Source organism: Emydura macquarii, unplaced genomic scaffold (assembly GCF_026122565.2).
Source record: "Emydura macquarii macquarii isolate MOO-44397 ecotype Brisbane River unplaced genomic scaffold, CSIRO-AGI_Emac_v2 contig_1947, whole genome shotgun sequence".
Classification (NCBI taxonomy): Eukaryota; Metazoa; Chordata; order Testudines; family Chelidae; genus Emydura; species Emydura macquarii.
The window spans coordinates 981,860-996,857 of NW_027132084.1; the positions used below are offsets into that span (position 1 = coordinate 981,860).

The following is a 14,998-nucleotide window of genomic DNA, read 5'->3' on the forward strand; positions in this document are numbered from 1 at the left end:
TCCCCGTCCCAGCCTGAGGGGAGCTGCCTTCTCACCTCCTTCAGGGGATCAAACCAAACCACCCCCTGCCTAACCTGAAAGGAACCCGGCTCAGAGAGCAAACCACCGCTGCCCTCATGTCAACCATCCCCGTTCCCACCTCATTCTCCAAAGGGGAATAACCAGCCTCCTCTCACAGACTTCAGGGGCTCGCCCTCCCCCTCTCAAAACTTCACTGGGAACAACCAGCCTTCCCTCCCTCTGAGATAGAAAAAACTGCCTGTGAGGGAAGCAGGGCTGGTAGAAGATGGAAAGTATTAGGAGAAAAGGGAAATTTAAGCCACTGTTCTCTGAACTCTCCCCTCCCCAACCCAATCTCAACTGCAGGGTGTGTGTTCCATCTCCAGACATTCACAGCCTTTTCTCTCTCCCTTTTGGTCTGAGGGTTGCTGTAGTAATCACTTAAATGTAATATGCACCACACATTTAATTCGCTTTGCAACTTTCCTGGGGTTTCTCACCCCTGCACATCTCTTTACCTCCCTCTGCAGTTTCAAGACTAGGATACCCACCTCTAAACAAATCTAACTTAGTTATTATATGGTCCCCAGTACCATAATATCTGCACCTCACAGTCTTTAATGTACTTATTCTCACAACATCCCTGTGAGGTTTGGAAGTGCTATCATCCCCATTTTACATGTGGAGAACTGAAACACAGAGACTAAATGACTTACTCAAGATCACACAAGAAGTCTGTGACAGAGCAGATAATTTAACCCCTATTTCCTGGTTACCCATCTAATGTCCTTTCTTCTGGATCGTTGTTCCTGTCCACACCAGCTAATGGACAGCTGTACAATAAGGACAGGACTTATGTATAAACAACTGCACCTCACAAGTTTTATTTGTGGTGCAAAATCATACTTTTTGGTCAGGTACCATTGTGAGTAGATTGGTATAAAATCCTAGACAAATGGAGATGTTTTGCATGATTATTAAGAAACTATAAGACAATGTAATCAATGGAGACTTAATACTGGATGTGCAATAATTAGTCACCAATTATTATTATTTATTTGTATCACTGTAGTACCTAGTAGCCCAAGTCATGGAGCAGAAGCTTATTGTGCTAGGCACTGTACAACTACTGAACAAAATCAGGGTCTTTACCCCAAAAAGCCTGGAATCTAAGTATAAAACAAGAGACAACAGACAGATACAGACAGATGGGGAGTACAAGTAAATAATGAGATAGTATAGCTCACCATAATAAGCAGTGGTTTCAGTATACCAGCAGTCGAACTATGGTTATGGTTTTTGCAGGCATCATGGCAATGGGTTTTAAGGAGGAATTTGAAGGAGAAAAATGAAGTGGCTTTGCAAAAGTTTACAGGGAACTCCTTCCATGCGTGAGGGGCAGTATAGGAGAAAGCACAAAGGTACTTGTTTGAAAATTTAACAAGTGGGTGATAGAGGCAGGCATCATGGGCCAATCAGAGGTGAGAGTCAACAGTTCAATAGTGAATTGGAGATGGTAAGTGAGGTGGGGATAAGTCATAAATGGCTTTGAAACTGAAAACAAGTAGTTTATGTTTGATGCAATAGAGAAGGGGGAGCCAGCAGATGGATGCAAAGAGAGGGATGACATAGTCAAAGTGATGGGTTAGGAAAATGTTCTTTGCAGCAGCATCTAGAATGGATTTGAGTGGGGCAAGATTGTGTTTATCAAGGCAAAAGAAAAGGATGTGGTAGCAATCGATGTGCTAAATGATGAGACCCTCGATGAGAGTTTTAGCTATGTAGATGGATAGCAAAGGCCATATCTTACAGATGTTATGTAGTAAAAATCAGCAAGTTTTTTTAGAAATAGCCTGGAAGTGAGGATCTTGAGAGAGGTCTGAGTCAAAGTTGACACCCAGGTTATGGGGCTTGAGTAACAAGCCAGATGGTGGTGTTGTCCACAGTAATCAATACATGAGATAATGTGGGGGGTTTTGGGGGGGACAATTACGAGCTCTTAGTTTTAGCCAAGTTGAGTTTGAGATGACAGTTAGACATCCACCAGGAGATGTCAAAGAGGCTAGCTGAGATTTTTGTTTGGGCAGGAGACAATTGTGGGGTAGAGAGGTAGATCTATGAGCTGTCAGTATAGAGATAGCTGAATTTGTGTTTGCAAATGAGATTATCCAGAGATAAGGTACAGAGGGAGAAGAGAAGGGGACCAAGGACAGAGCCTATGGAACTCCCACAGAAAGTTCAAGGGGGCTGAAGAGGATCCTCTGAGGACACACTGAAAGAGCAATTTGAGAGGTAGGAGAATTCAGCCAATACTGGAATAACTCATTTAACTGAACATGAATATTATTTGTCCTATCCATGTTATTATCTGATTTAATTCTGATCAGTTCTTAAACCTGTGAAACATTGTGCTACATTGTTATAAACAATGAAATAGCAAACTTCATTATAGCATAGTATTTGTTACCTTTTTGGTTATTGAATAATAGGGCTGTGGGGAATAGCTTTAAAAAACTACAGTTCTTTCCTGTATTTTGGAGATTAGTAGTAGTCAGGCATCTCCAGCTGTACTGCAGAACAGTAAATATTCATTAAGACATCTACAATGATCAGGTTTATAAGAGATAGGTAGCTCTGAACTGTGCGGCTATTTCAGGCTGTGACAACTGAAATCTGAGGGATTTTAAAAAGAAAACAACAACAACAAAAAGCAAGATTTTAAATATTTCACTGAAACATACAGTAAAATTCTTCATCACTAGAGGGAGAAACATTTAAAAAACTGATTTAAATTAATCCCAAATGAAGGATTCTCCTTCCCTGACTGGAGGAGATTTGACAGATCTGATTACTGCGGGGATAGGGCTGCATTTGCAATGTGATTCCAGGGATTGAAAAGTGGCTACTCATTTGATTACAGTGCTATAGGGGTGCATGTTAATGAAATAACAGGGCCCTTCCCTGAAGAACTACTGTTGTTAACTAAAACCTTTGAAGCGGATGTTTTTCATTAAATACAAAGAACATCAGTTTTAGTATAATGTGAGAGAGACCCAGTGTTGTACTGGGAAGACAACCACACTTTCTCACAACTGGTTCTGAATACAGTTACATTAGCAAGACAAATATTTTCAACAGTAACTCACAGGAGAGCTTGGGACAGTGGGACACCCACATTTGGCAACCCCCTTCTCCCCAGTGTCAAACATAGCAGTTTTAACAGTGCAGACACAGCATTTTTGTATCTTTTGGAGGTGTTCTGTGAAGTGCTTTTAGCATTCTGGATGCCTAGTATTTCTGTAATAGTGCAGCTAATATGCAGTGCTGTATTTGAACAGTTCTCTCGGTCGACTGTCACAACACCACACCATCCATTTACTTCACTGGAAAGCTGCTGCACCAGAGAAGGAAGGAAGAAAGCCTCTGGTTTACAGTGACCTTGTCTTTGCTTTGGAGAATTAAATTGGTTGATTATGGTATATCTAGGAGATATTTACTTTTAAAAAATCCCTGAGGAACAGATCTTTTAATGTATAATTTTCTGTGCATTTATTTTAACAATCAGGTTGTCCACAGCTTCAGCCTTTTGCATAATGAGCACTGCACGAGTCAAATAGTCTTCCAGGCAGCTTTACTCCTCTTTTCTATTAAAGCTATTGTTATGGTAAAGGAATACTGCACACAGCTGTAGTTCATTACATAGAAATTCTTGTTCTTTGTACAAGTCTTATGTTCTTACACTAAAACCACCTTAGGTGCAGAAGTGAAAAGGAAGCAAAAGTCATTGCAGAACCTTATATATAGTCACCTCAGCTCCCCCAAAATTTAATGATGATGATTAAAAATGAGAGACTCTTGCAATATACTTCATTTTTATTGAAACCGTAAAAGAAGTCATATGACTTTCCACATTTATGATAACTATAGAACTATCTTGTCTGACTAGGGTCTTTGCTGCCTCCAAAACAGCACAATCAAAACTTATTAAATTAAGGCTTTGTTCTTTACTTGAATGTGTTCTAACACATGTAACTTTTCAAATACTAAAGCATTTTCTTCTTATGAACATCTGTCTCCTTAGAAAATTATGTGGCCATTTAGGTACCTGTTTAAGAAAAACGGTATTGCAAATCAGCTGTAGATTGTTTCTCCTTGTTTGTAAGCATTTTTTTTCCACATCCCAGTTTAATTTTGTTAATGTATTATATATGAGCAGCATGGATGTACCTGATACTTTGGTGGCAATTAATAGGACAGTGGCTAAACAGCTTACAACTTGTGAGCCAAATTCTGTTTTAATTTCACCATTATAAATTTGGAGACCCTTCTCTGACATCAATGATAAAACTAATCCATTGATTTCAATGGAGTTGATTTAGATTCACACAAGTGTAACTGAGAGCAGAGTTTGGGCCTATTCTCCCTCTCAATAGATCAGATGTGTTAGGCCTTTGTTACCATTCCTGACACTTTCTTTATCTGACTGAGCTCTTCTAGAATGACCATTTTCCATCTGTGACTTACAATAACTTTATTTATTTATTTATTTATTTATTTGTTTTTGTTTTTTTTGGTAGAATAGAATTTCCTCTATATCTCCTATTTCTCTCTGTTCTTTCATCCCACCCTCTGAACTATACTGTGATGGGTTACCCATCCCACACAGGGCTTGGAGGGGTTAAAATGGCTAGGCAGGCCAATTAACTGCCCTGGCTACACCTGAAGAAGGAGGTGGGGGGGAACAGGCCACTAATTAGAAGTGAGCCCAGCTGGGCAGGAACAGGAGGGGCCCATATAAAGCTCAGGAGTAGTAGGCAGTAGGGGTTGTAAGGGTGTAGGTTATAGTTGCTGCCTAGGAGGGTGTGACTTAGATTGGGCTGGTGAAACCTAGGAAGCTGGATAAGTAGGCAGAAGCCGAGGGAAACTGTAGACAGGGAGAGGCCTATACAGATCTTGGCTCCTTGTTATAGGGTCTCTGGGCTGGAACCTAGCATAGAGGGCATGCCTAGATGGGTTCCCTACTTACCTATCTATTGGGAAGTGGTGTAGGTCATTAGAGATGCTACCTGGACAGGTGGTTTGGTAAGACTGATTTTCCCAGAAGGGGAGGATCTTAATGACTTGGCTGGAGGTCTGAGCTACAAACAGCATTCTGTAGCACTGGGAATGAGAGAGGCTGCAGGGTGAAAGAGGTGACTGATTGAGATATTGTCAGAGGAGGGTAGTGCCTGACAAGAGCTAATCTCCAGAGCTGTCAGAAGATGCTAGCAGTGAGTGAACACTTTTTTTTTTTTTTTTATTCTCTTTAAAAAAAAATAAAAAAATAAAAAAAATTGCTTGGTAGGGTGGTGAATGATTCATTATTACTTTCTTTGGACTCAGTCTGCTCCTGCAGCAACCTTTGTTTCTTATTTGTGTGTGTGTGAAGTCAGCTGTTGTGGAAGGTGCTATTGCAGACTGAACTCTTTTTTGTTTACCAAGTGAAATACAATGGCTGTTCAAGCTACTCCCCATCAATGTCCTTTACTGTGATCAGAAAGATGATCAACATGGAGAAAATGTCGGTACAACCAAAACAGTAGGAATAAGCAGTAATTAGTATCAAGTACAATATACATTCTCTTATATTTAAGAGATGACAAAATTCTGTTCCTGGTGCTACATGCAGTGTGTCTGTAGACTGTAGTGGGAGGAGACTGGCAAATTCATCTGAGAGCAGATGTCTACAGAGAGATTTTTTTGTAGTAATAAAAAAACTGCCCTTCTGTCTAGGTGGTAAAAATGATCTGTAAGTTTGCTGAAAATATTGTTTTCAAGTTTGTATTGAGTATCACATTTAAATTTCACAGGGAATAATCATAGGGCTTTATTTAGAAACATAAATGTCATTTTTTTTATGCGTTTAATAATATGAAAAAAAATTCAACACAGCAAGGTACGAGAGCAACCATTGCACAACCTTAAAGGCAGCTGTGGAGCCACCAGTTGAAATGTCTGTATAGGATAACAAAGAGCCATATGCTACTGCAAAATAAATCCTCCAGAAATTAGTATCTGGGCCAGTTGGCACATATGTCCTTTTTAACCCTTCTGTAAAAGGAGGGCTTTGAATCCTTTATTTTAATTTTATTTATGTGTTCTATAGAGCATCCATCCTAATTAATCTTTGTAACATTTCAAAAGTCTAAATTACAAAATAATTTGATTCTCTCTAGCATGTCTTTAAAATAATCTTTATTAAGGGTGAGATTGTCCTTAGCCCTTGCACAAAATAAATATATACCCTGTTGTAACTCTTTACCAAGATATTTGGGGGTGGGGAGGGGAACCATATGTGGTAGCACATTTGGGAGTAGCAGACAGCTTGTATACTGACGTATAATGTTGAATGCAGGATATTACTCTACTGAGCTTCAGCAACTTTATTGTTCAAAAATTGGTCAGCAACTACATTGTTCTAAATCTACTATATTTTTTTTAAAGAAATTCTGAGTTTAAATGATTTGAAAGATGTTCACAAATTATCAAATCACTTTTCTTTAGCATCAAACTGCAATTTGCCTTTGGATGATACCCAATGTAAAAAAAACACCTTACAATTAATGATTGATTGGATTTTTAATAAGGGGCTGGGACCACAGTGTTACAACACATCTGAAACATGGCACCTCCAACATAAAAATGAATTGCAATATCATGATAGAGGACTGGTTCAGAACCAGTTCAATAGGAGTTCCTGGGAGATGTTAACACGAAGACCTTATGCAATGTTCTATATTTTCATTATGCTTTAGAAAATGATTTAGGTCCCAGTCCAGTACCAACTGAAGTCAAGGGAAAGGTTCCCATTGATTTCAATGGGCTTTTGGTCAGAACGTTAATTCTCATAACTTCTAAAACATACTTTAGGTATGTATACCTATATATGTATAGGTATGTACTATAGGTAAGTATTATAATCCAAATTTTGTGCAGAGGGAAACAGGGAATTTTGCCAAAAACCATTTAGGAGTTTCTTTCTCAATCTACTAGACCACACCTGATCCCACTTAGCTTGGTGTATGTCTGGGAACAGAAACCACAGATTTTTGTAGCAAAAATATTGAACTACTTGTAAATGCTCTAATTGTTTTATATGGCACCTAATTTAATCTTAAATTGGATGTAGCGTACTAGAATGTATCATCCTAAATTCTTACAGGTACTCCAGGATCATGCATGTTGTTTTTTAACAAACCCATCTATTGGATTTTTTTTTGCTGTTTTGACTTTCTCAGACAGGTGAGTTCAGTCGTCTTACACTCTTAATTATCTTTCGAGATGAAAGTTCCAAATCCACAATCTATATAATTTCTCCTGAATTGAGTTTTGTGACAGAGCTAAATCCTGTATGCCACATGGAATTACTAGGGTTTTATCTTGCTTTTATGGTATGTGAATGCCTTTTATCATTAAGGTATGGGAGACCAGTGTTCTGGTGTATGAGGTAGAGGGAAAAGTCCTCCAGTTTCAAGCTCCTATGCTTGACAGGATTCTGTCAATTAAAATAATGCAAGTACCATTGCTACTTCCTATAACAAATAAGGACTGAGGTGGAGTCTTAGCCTTTTTGTATCTAACTAACATTTGTCTCTTACATTCCAGCTTTAGAATCAAATACTTGTAATCACTTGAAAGTCCTTTTGTATTTTGTAAAATACCTGATGTCTAATTTTTACCATATTTGTAATGTTTGTTTTAGGAATATAGCAAAAAGTCTCCTTATTTTGTCTTCTCATTCTAAATTCAAGTATTTGTTTCTTTAATTACAAGGGATCTAATTGGAGCTCAAGTAAACCAATGGGAGCTCCCAAAGGAAGAATCACAAAATCAAATAGAAGTAGGGCTGGAAGGGCACTTAAGGACACCTAGTACAGCCCTCTGTGATTGATAGACTTGGTCCTGCCTCAACCATTCTTGACAGATGTTTATCTAATCTGGTCTTAAAAACCTCCAAAGATGGGGATTCTATAAGCCCCTTAGTAATGTAGTCCAGTACTTAACAACAATTTTTTTCCTAATCTAACCTAAATCACCCTTGCTGCAGATTAAACCCATTACTTGCCCTACCTTCAGTGGACAGGGAGAACCCTTGATCACCATCCTCTTGATAAGAATCTTTAACCTATTTGAAGACCAGTTCTTATCAGGTTCCCACCTCATCTTTTCTCAAGACTAAATATGCCCAGTTCGTCTAGCTTTTCCTCATAGGGCAGGTTTTCTAAACCTCTTATCATATTTTTGCTCTCCTCAGGATTCTCTCCATCTTTGTCCTCATCTTTCTAAAACTGTAGCACCTAAAAATAGTCTTCAGATGAGTCCTTACCAGTGCCAAGTACAGCAGAATAATTACCTCTAGGCAGGCCGTACATCCAGTTTTAAGCTAGCCAGTGCTGTTGCAGTGTAGGTTTGTCTGATATAAAACCAGACTTAATTATATCTTCATTTGGAGGAGCAGACTCTTCCAATGTGACCTCATACGCATTATGCGAGGGGTCAGGCACAGTGCTCTTCAGAAGAGCATTCTCCATGAAGTGTGATCTCACAAGCTCTGTACATGCAAGGTCACGCTGGCAGGACTGGGGTCAGGCCAACACTATTCCCAGAAGTACTGGAACATCCAGTGTCCTGGTAATGTCCATGGCCACCCTAATTATCTCGCATGTCTTACATACAACACTCCTGCGAATACACCACAGAATATTAGTCGTTTTTGCAATGGTATCACATTGCTGACTCGTATTCAGTCTGTGATCTGCCTCTTCAGAATTACTAGCCAGTTATTCCCCATCATGTAGTGTGCATTTGACTTTTTTCCTTCTTTCCTAAATGTAGTACTTTGCAAGAGATTACTGTAAAAGTGTATTTTACTACTGTCAAACAAGCCAAATACTTGCAGCTTCACAACGATTCACACTTTTCCTCTTCTGTTCAGCAGTGAATACTTTGAAAAAGATTGAAGTATCTGATACTGCTTTTCAACTCTCTTGTCCAGAATATCAACCCAATTTTTGGTTAATTTCCTTTGGCCAAAATTCTCAGCTGCTGCTATAAACTAGCATACTTCCACTGAAGTAAACAGAACTACACTTATTTATGCCAGCTAAGAATCTAGCCCAATCTTTTTTTTGGTTCAAGATTTAAATTTGGATAGCATCCCAGTGACCTAATCAGGACCACAGGTCTGTTGGGCAGGGCATTGTACAAATCTATAGATAGACCAGGTCCTGATCTTTAAAAACTTACCATTTAATTTTCAATACTACATAAGTGAGTAGCAAACAATCAGAGGCAGGAGGGGAAATAAGGCCCCAATTTAGCAAGGTGCTAAAGCATATTCCCAACTTTAACCACATTAGTCAATGGAAGTACTCTCATGCTTAATATGAGACATATGCTTAAGCACTTTACTGAATCACGTCCTAAAATTCTGTAGTCACATAGGTAAGTTATTGCACAACTTCATGGTTCCAAATCATAATTTAAAAGAAATAATATTGGTAGCCCCCCTCCATGAAAACAAGTTGATGGGGAGAAAATATTTGAGATTTGTTTGCATTGGGTGAGATATTCATTCAGACCTCATTAGTGAGCTACAAATTAAAGCATTCACAATATGCTGTGATCACTATTAATAAACAATAGTAGCCAGAGGCTCCAGTTAGGAGTGGGAGCATCATCGTGCTGGAAGCTATACAAAACACACATTAAGAAGTCCTAGATCTTACCTAGATCTTATAATTACATGGCTTCACCAGGAGACTAATGCTTGTTGAACTGTAGTAGTGAACACTGTTTAGCATTTGATCTTTGCCTTCCAATTTTGCTTTACTGAAGATTATCTTTAAAGTAGGTAGGTGGTTTACCTTCTGTGCCATTAGGTTCTTATCCTTTCATGAACATAAATGTTGACTTTGGTTATTTTTCTCCATCGAAGTGACATGCCTGCAATACATACAAATGGCAGCTTTAATTAAACATTTAAAAATTCTTTCATTGCTGATCCAGCATACCATAGGTAAAAGAGAATAAAAACAGATGTGTATCTAGTATGTATCTAGGATGTACATTCTTTATTTAGACTTGTTTCTACACAGCATCCACATACATTTTACAATAATACCTGACCTTGTATTTTGGGTCGTCTGAAGACTGCAAAACACTTCATAGACACTAACTCAGCTTTACAGTACCTCTGGGAGATAAGAAATTATACCCCTTTGCAGGTGACGGAAATAATACATAGTGAAGTGGAGTATTCTGCTTGAGGTCACAGTGAGTCAGTGTTAGAACCAGGAACAGAGCTGCTCCTTCCCATATTACAACAGAAGGTAAATTTCAATAAGGTCTGAGAGCAGCCCACTATGTAGCTGCAGCTGTGTTCTAGTAATGTTGATCTTACACTTGTTAATACGAGTGAACGTCCCTAGATGTCACATACAACGAAGCCGTTTAGCAGTTAAGAGAAATGGACTAAATAATGCTAGACTGTCAAGTGTAATGCAGGCAATAATTACTAAGTAGCAAAGTGGTGATGCTCTTCTGCCAAGATCTTCATTAGACACTCCCAGTAAAGCTTTGGTCACATACAGAGCTATTTGCCAATAGCTTAGCTTAGTGAATGTATATGCAGGTCCCAGACTTATTTTGGGGGCGTTCCCCACACCCATGCTTTATTTTAATTGTATTGTGAGTGCCAATCTGGCTTTTGTATTCTAGGTACTTCATAACAGTTTAAAGCTGAATTCTAACAAATAAAAAAGGAAAGGTTTTTTTATTTAAAATGAAACCTTTTGCCATGCTGAAGGCTACATGGAAACTATTTTTACATGTTAAAAGGGGAGATTCAATGTCATTTGAAAGGGGAGGGAAAAAAGCCCAAGCTGCCAAGACAAAAATACAAACCAAACCCAGCACAATGATAGTGTGGAAAATGTAAGAAGCTCAGTGAGGTATCTTAGATGTTTCTAATGTACCCATCATTCTAGTAGCTAGATGCTGATGACCTCTGATATATTAAGAACTTTATATTTCTTAAAACCAAAATCCTAAACTCAGTTGCTGCCCCAGATTGGTAGGTAATAGTGCTACAGCAATGGGTAAACTGTATTCTGTCTGCCCACTGCCAGCAATATATAGAGATGTGAATTTCTACACTAACTGCATGTGACAATGAGATTTTGTGGTAGCACATGACAAAGCAAATCCAACTTTGAAGTCGGGGAAAAAATAACTTTTATCAAAGTAGCTAGAGCAGTGTATCTGGTGACATTTTAAAACCTACTTTCCCTACAGCTGATACCTGATCTTATCATTTGATCTTTCTTGCCTCTTTTCCAAGACAAGGTCACAAATGGCTCTACCTACCCAGCAGAGACTCTTCATATTAAAAGGGAACTATTGGGTTAAAAGTAATCTAGTTTTTAAATGTCCTTCCCTCTGTTATTAGTTGCACCTTAATTTATGAAAACTGGAAAAGAAAAAAATCTAATTTACTTACTCTTGAAGCTTTTTAAATGAAATGCAAAAAAAAGCTTATCTTAGACTAGTCTTTTTTGATTTCCATCTCATTCTTATTTACAGTAAGCTGCTCTTGTTGGTTCTTTCCTCCTAGCTGCAGGGTTTGGGTTGCAAAAACTGCAAAGAAATATCTAAATAGTAACTAAATCTTTAATCCTATAACTGCCTCAGCATGGGTGGCCTCTCTGTTCCCTGCTGAAACCCAATTGGTTTTCTAGAAATTTATTTGGGATTTCAAATGTATCTGCATATCTTGTATGGTTCCCTATGTATATGTTGGAATGTGTGTGGGTACTTCTGACAATGATGGTTTGCACTTGAGATTGCATGACCTTTCCCTGCACACAGGCAAATTCTCAACTATAGAAGCTTTTTTAAAAAAAAATCACTATTTTATTTCAGTCACAATGTAAAAGGAAGCAAAGCACATGAGTGTTTCATCAGGTTTTTGGCTTTCCTGTGTCAAATAGAAACCTGGTAACCACGGTTTATAAAATTTAGTGGGGGTGATCAGTTCCTAGCTTTTTCTATTTAATAGAAGTTAAGTTTGCTGAAATTAATAATGCCACTATTGGTTCAGTATAATGGTTTCACTTCTCATGTTAAGCACAATTCTATTTCTGGGGCAATTCTATATCCTATTCTATAAATTATCCCATCTAAGAGAATCTTGCCTTTTCTCTGCTTCCTCTAGTCTGTCTTCTAAAGTGGGTTCGGTATGGCATCATTGTTTTTCCTCTAAGATAGAAAGTTAGGTGTGTGACTGGAATCTTTAACACTTGTTGGGCTACACACTCCATGTATAAAGTTGCCTACCTTCTCCTTCAGTTCCCTTTTCAAGATCTGCTTCTACCATAACATACAAAATAATTACATTATAAAAGCTACTTTAAAAGACAGTTAAGGAAGCAAACTTCAGCACTCGGATATTAGAAACTGCCACAATTAAGGATTGCTGTGAACTAGATTTTTTCAAAACTTTTCACTTCAAATCTAAGGTGTTAGTAATTTGTTCAGAGTTCTGCTTATAACATGAGCCTTCCACAATAAAACACAGGGAAGGAGACTGAGGGTGAGAACTGCCCCATGAGGATCCACTTAAAGATTCCTCCCCCATCGTCCCTTCAGAGAGTTGGGTTCTTCTCCAGCCCCTAGGAAAGGCTGCAGGACACAGATCCCAAACCTGGAGGATCTATGGGGGCAAGGGCCATCTGCACAGTGGCCTTGTACCTCCACACTAGTGCTCTGGCCCCTAGGAGATCCACAGCTACCACATAGTAGGGATCCATTGAAACCACATTACTAAGGACTCCTTCTCTCATGGCTACCAGTCAACCTGACATGGATTCTGGGCAAGGTAATGGAGCAGCTGATATGAGACTTGAATAACTGGCATTAATAAAGAATTAGAAGATGGTAATACAATCAACATGGGTTTATGGAGAATTGGTCATGTCTAACTTGATATCTTTTTTGATGAAATGAAGTTTGGTGGATACAGGTGATAGTACTGGTGTAATGTACTTAGACTTCTGTAAGGGGTTTCATTTGGTACCATACAACATTCTGATTTTTAAAAAACCTAAAAAGATATGATATAAAATGTTGTATTAAATGATAGGTCTGAAACTGTGATCTATAAGTGGGATTTTTCTCATGCTCATGCTGCTGGGAGTGTCCCAGCCTGCCTGAGGCTAGTAGCTAGAGGCCCCCCAGGTGGTGTGCTCCCAGCACCACAAGGAAGATCTGATTTCATGGGGAAAGGCCAATTTCATGGTCTGTGATGCATTTTTTCACAGCTGTGAAATTGGTAGGGCCCTAACTATATCTGTTTTCTCAATGCAGGTCTGGATAATTTTTTATGGCCAACAAGTGTTGGAGTCATTTATGCTCAAAAATAAGGGTGATTAAATATCATACCTCTAGACTGTATTCTGATTGCTACCAGCGTCAGGAAGAATGTCCTAGAGTCAGACAGTATTTCACAATAGCCTAGGGCTAACTTCTTAATGTGGCTACTGATTTTAGGTATACAAGGTGCTGCAAGTTGGGCATTCAGGCCACTTTTGAAAATTTGGCCTTTAGTGCTTTATGTGCAGGATGAGGAGGGATTCATCTTCTGACGTATAAGGCATCAGCCACTGTCAGACCTTGAATACCAGGCTCAATGGCTTTGATCTGTGAAACTAAAACCCATATCTCCACCTTTCCCAGTTTACAATGTTTTGTCTCATTGGGCTGGTTTGTATGTATAGTTAGAGCAGTGGTTCTCAACCTTTCCAGCCGACTACCCCTTTCAGGAGTCTGATTTGTCTTGTATGCCCCAAGTTTCACGTCACTTAAACTACATGCTTAAAAATCAGACACAAAACTACAGCAGTGTCTCAGCACACTATTAATGAAAAATTGCTGACTCTCACTTTTACCATATAGCTATAAAATCAATTGAAATACAAATATTATACTTACATTTCAGTTTACCCAAGCCCTGCCAGGTGGGGCTGAAGCATGTAACTTAGCTTCACAGAGCCTCCTGTGGCATGAGACCCAGGACAATTATCCTGCTTGCCACACCCAGTGCTGCCCCTGCAATTGTGACCAAACCTGTCCAGCAACCCCAGGTTGAGAAATACTTCACTAGGCAAAGAAGATAGGTATATGTACCCCCCAGAAGACCTCAGTGTATTCCCAGAGGTACACATACCCCTGGTTGAGAACCATAAAGCTAAAGGATGTCAATTGAATCTTCCCCAACAACTAACAGAGAAACGGAGTGCCCATGCTTCATGGGCAGATGCCTAGCCAACGTTTAGTCCAAAATGTTAGATTACTCCCATTTTCTTCCTCTCCACCAATATCTTAGAGAAGGCCTAGTAATGCATAAAGCTAAACTCATAAAGCTTGTCGTGTGATTTGCTTGTTCCACTCTGTGTGGTGTACCCTTATTTTTATTTTCACACCAGTTTTCAAAGAGGAAGTGAAAACTATCTTCCATTAAGATACAAGAGGAACCATAGAAGTAATAGCTGGTCACCATTACATATATTAGAGTGTGGTTTTGAATTTATGCCAAGAATCTGTCATACAAACTGCCACCTACATATGCCATAGCAACCATATGCTAAAGGGAGCGAAATGTGTGCATGGTTTAAAGTGCTATTAAAAGGTATGTAACTACTTGTTTTACTATTGTAATGATGAATTAATTCCAGCTGGTTGTAGCTGAGTAAAACTTTCTCTTCTTTAGAAAAGAGAACAAACTACCAGTTCAGATTTTGTCCCTTTATATTTTAAGAATTTTGTAAAATTCAACTGTGCTGGCATTTATAACTGAGGACACAACGGTAAGGGTCATATCTATCTCTTCTCTTCAAGAGGTAGAGTAGTAAAAATTCCAAGTAATTTCATTTGCTAAATGAGGATGAACCCAGCATAGCAA

At 38.8% G+C, this 14,998-nt stretch overlaps 1 long non-coding RNA gene across 2 annotated transcripts in view; it reads left to right on the forward strand.

Annotated features, from left to right (window-relative positions):
• The first annotated feature begins 5,480 nt into the window (after nucleotides 1–5,480).
• LOC137159854 (uncharacterized) overlaps nucleotides 5,481–14,998 on the forward strand; it is a 41,785-nt gene continuing 32,267 nt past the window's right edge. The window contains exon 1 of one of the 2 annotated variants that reach the window (XR_010921744.1): nucleotides 5,481–5,578. This is a non-coding gene — a long non-coding RNA (uncharacterized lncRNA). Of the gene's footprint in view, nucleotides 5,579–7,201; nucleotides 7,282–14,998 lie in introns of those variants that run through there. The other variant, XR_010921745.1, reaches the window with a different exon arrangement.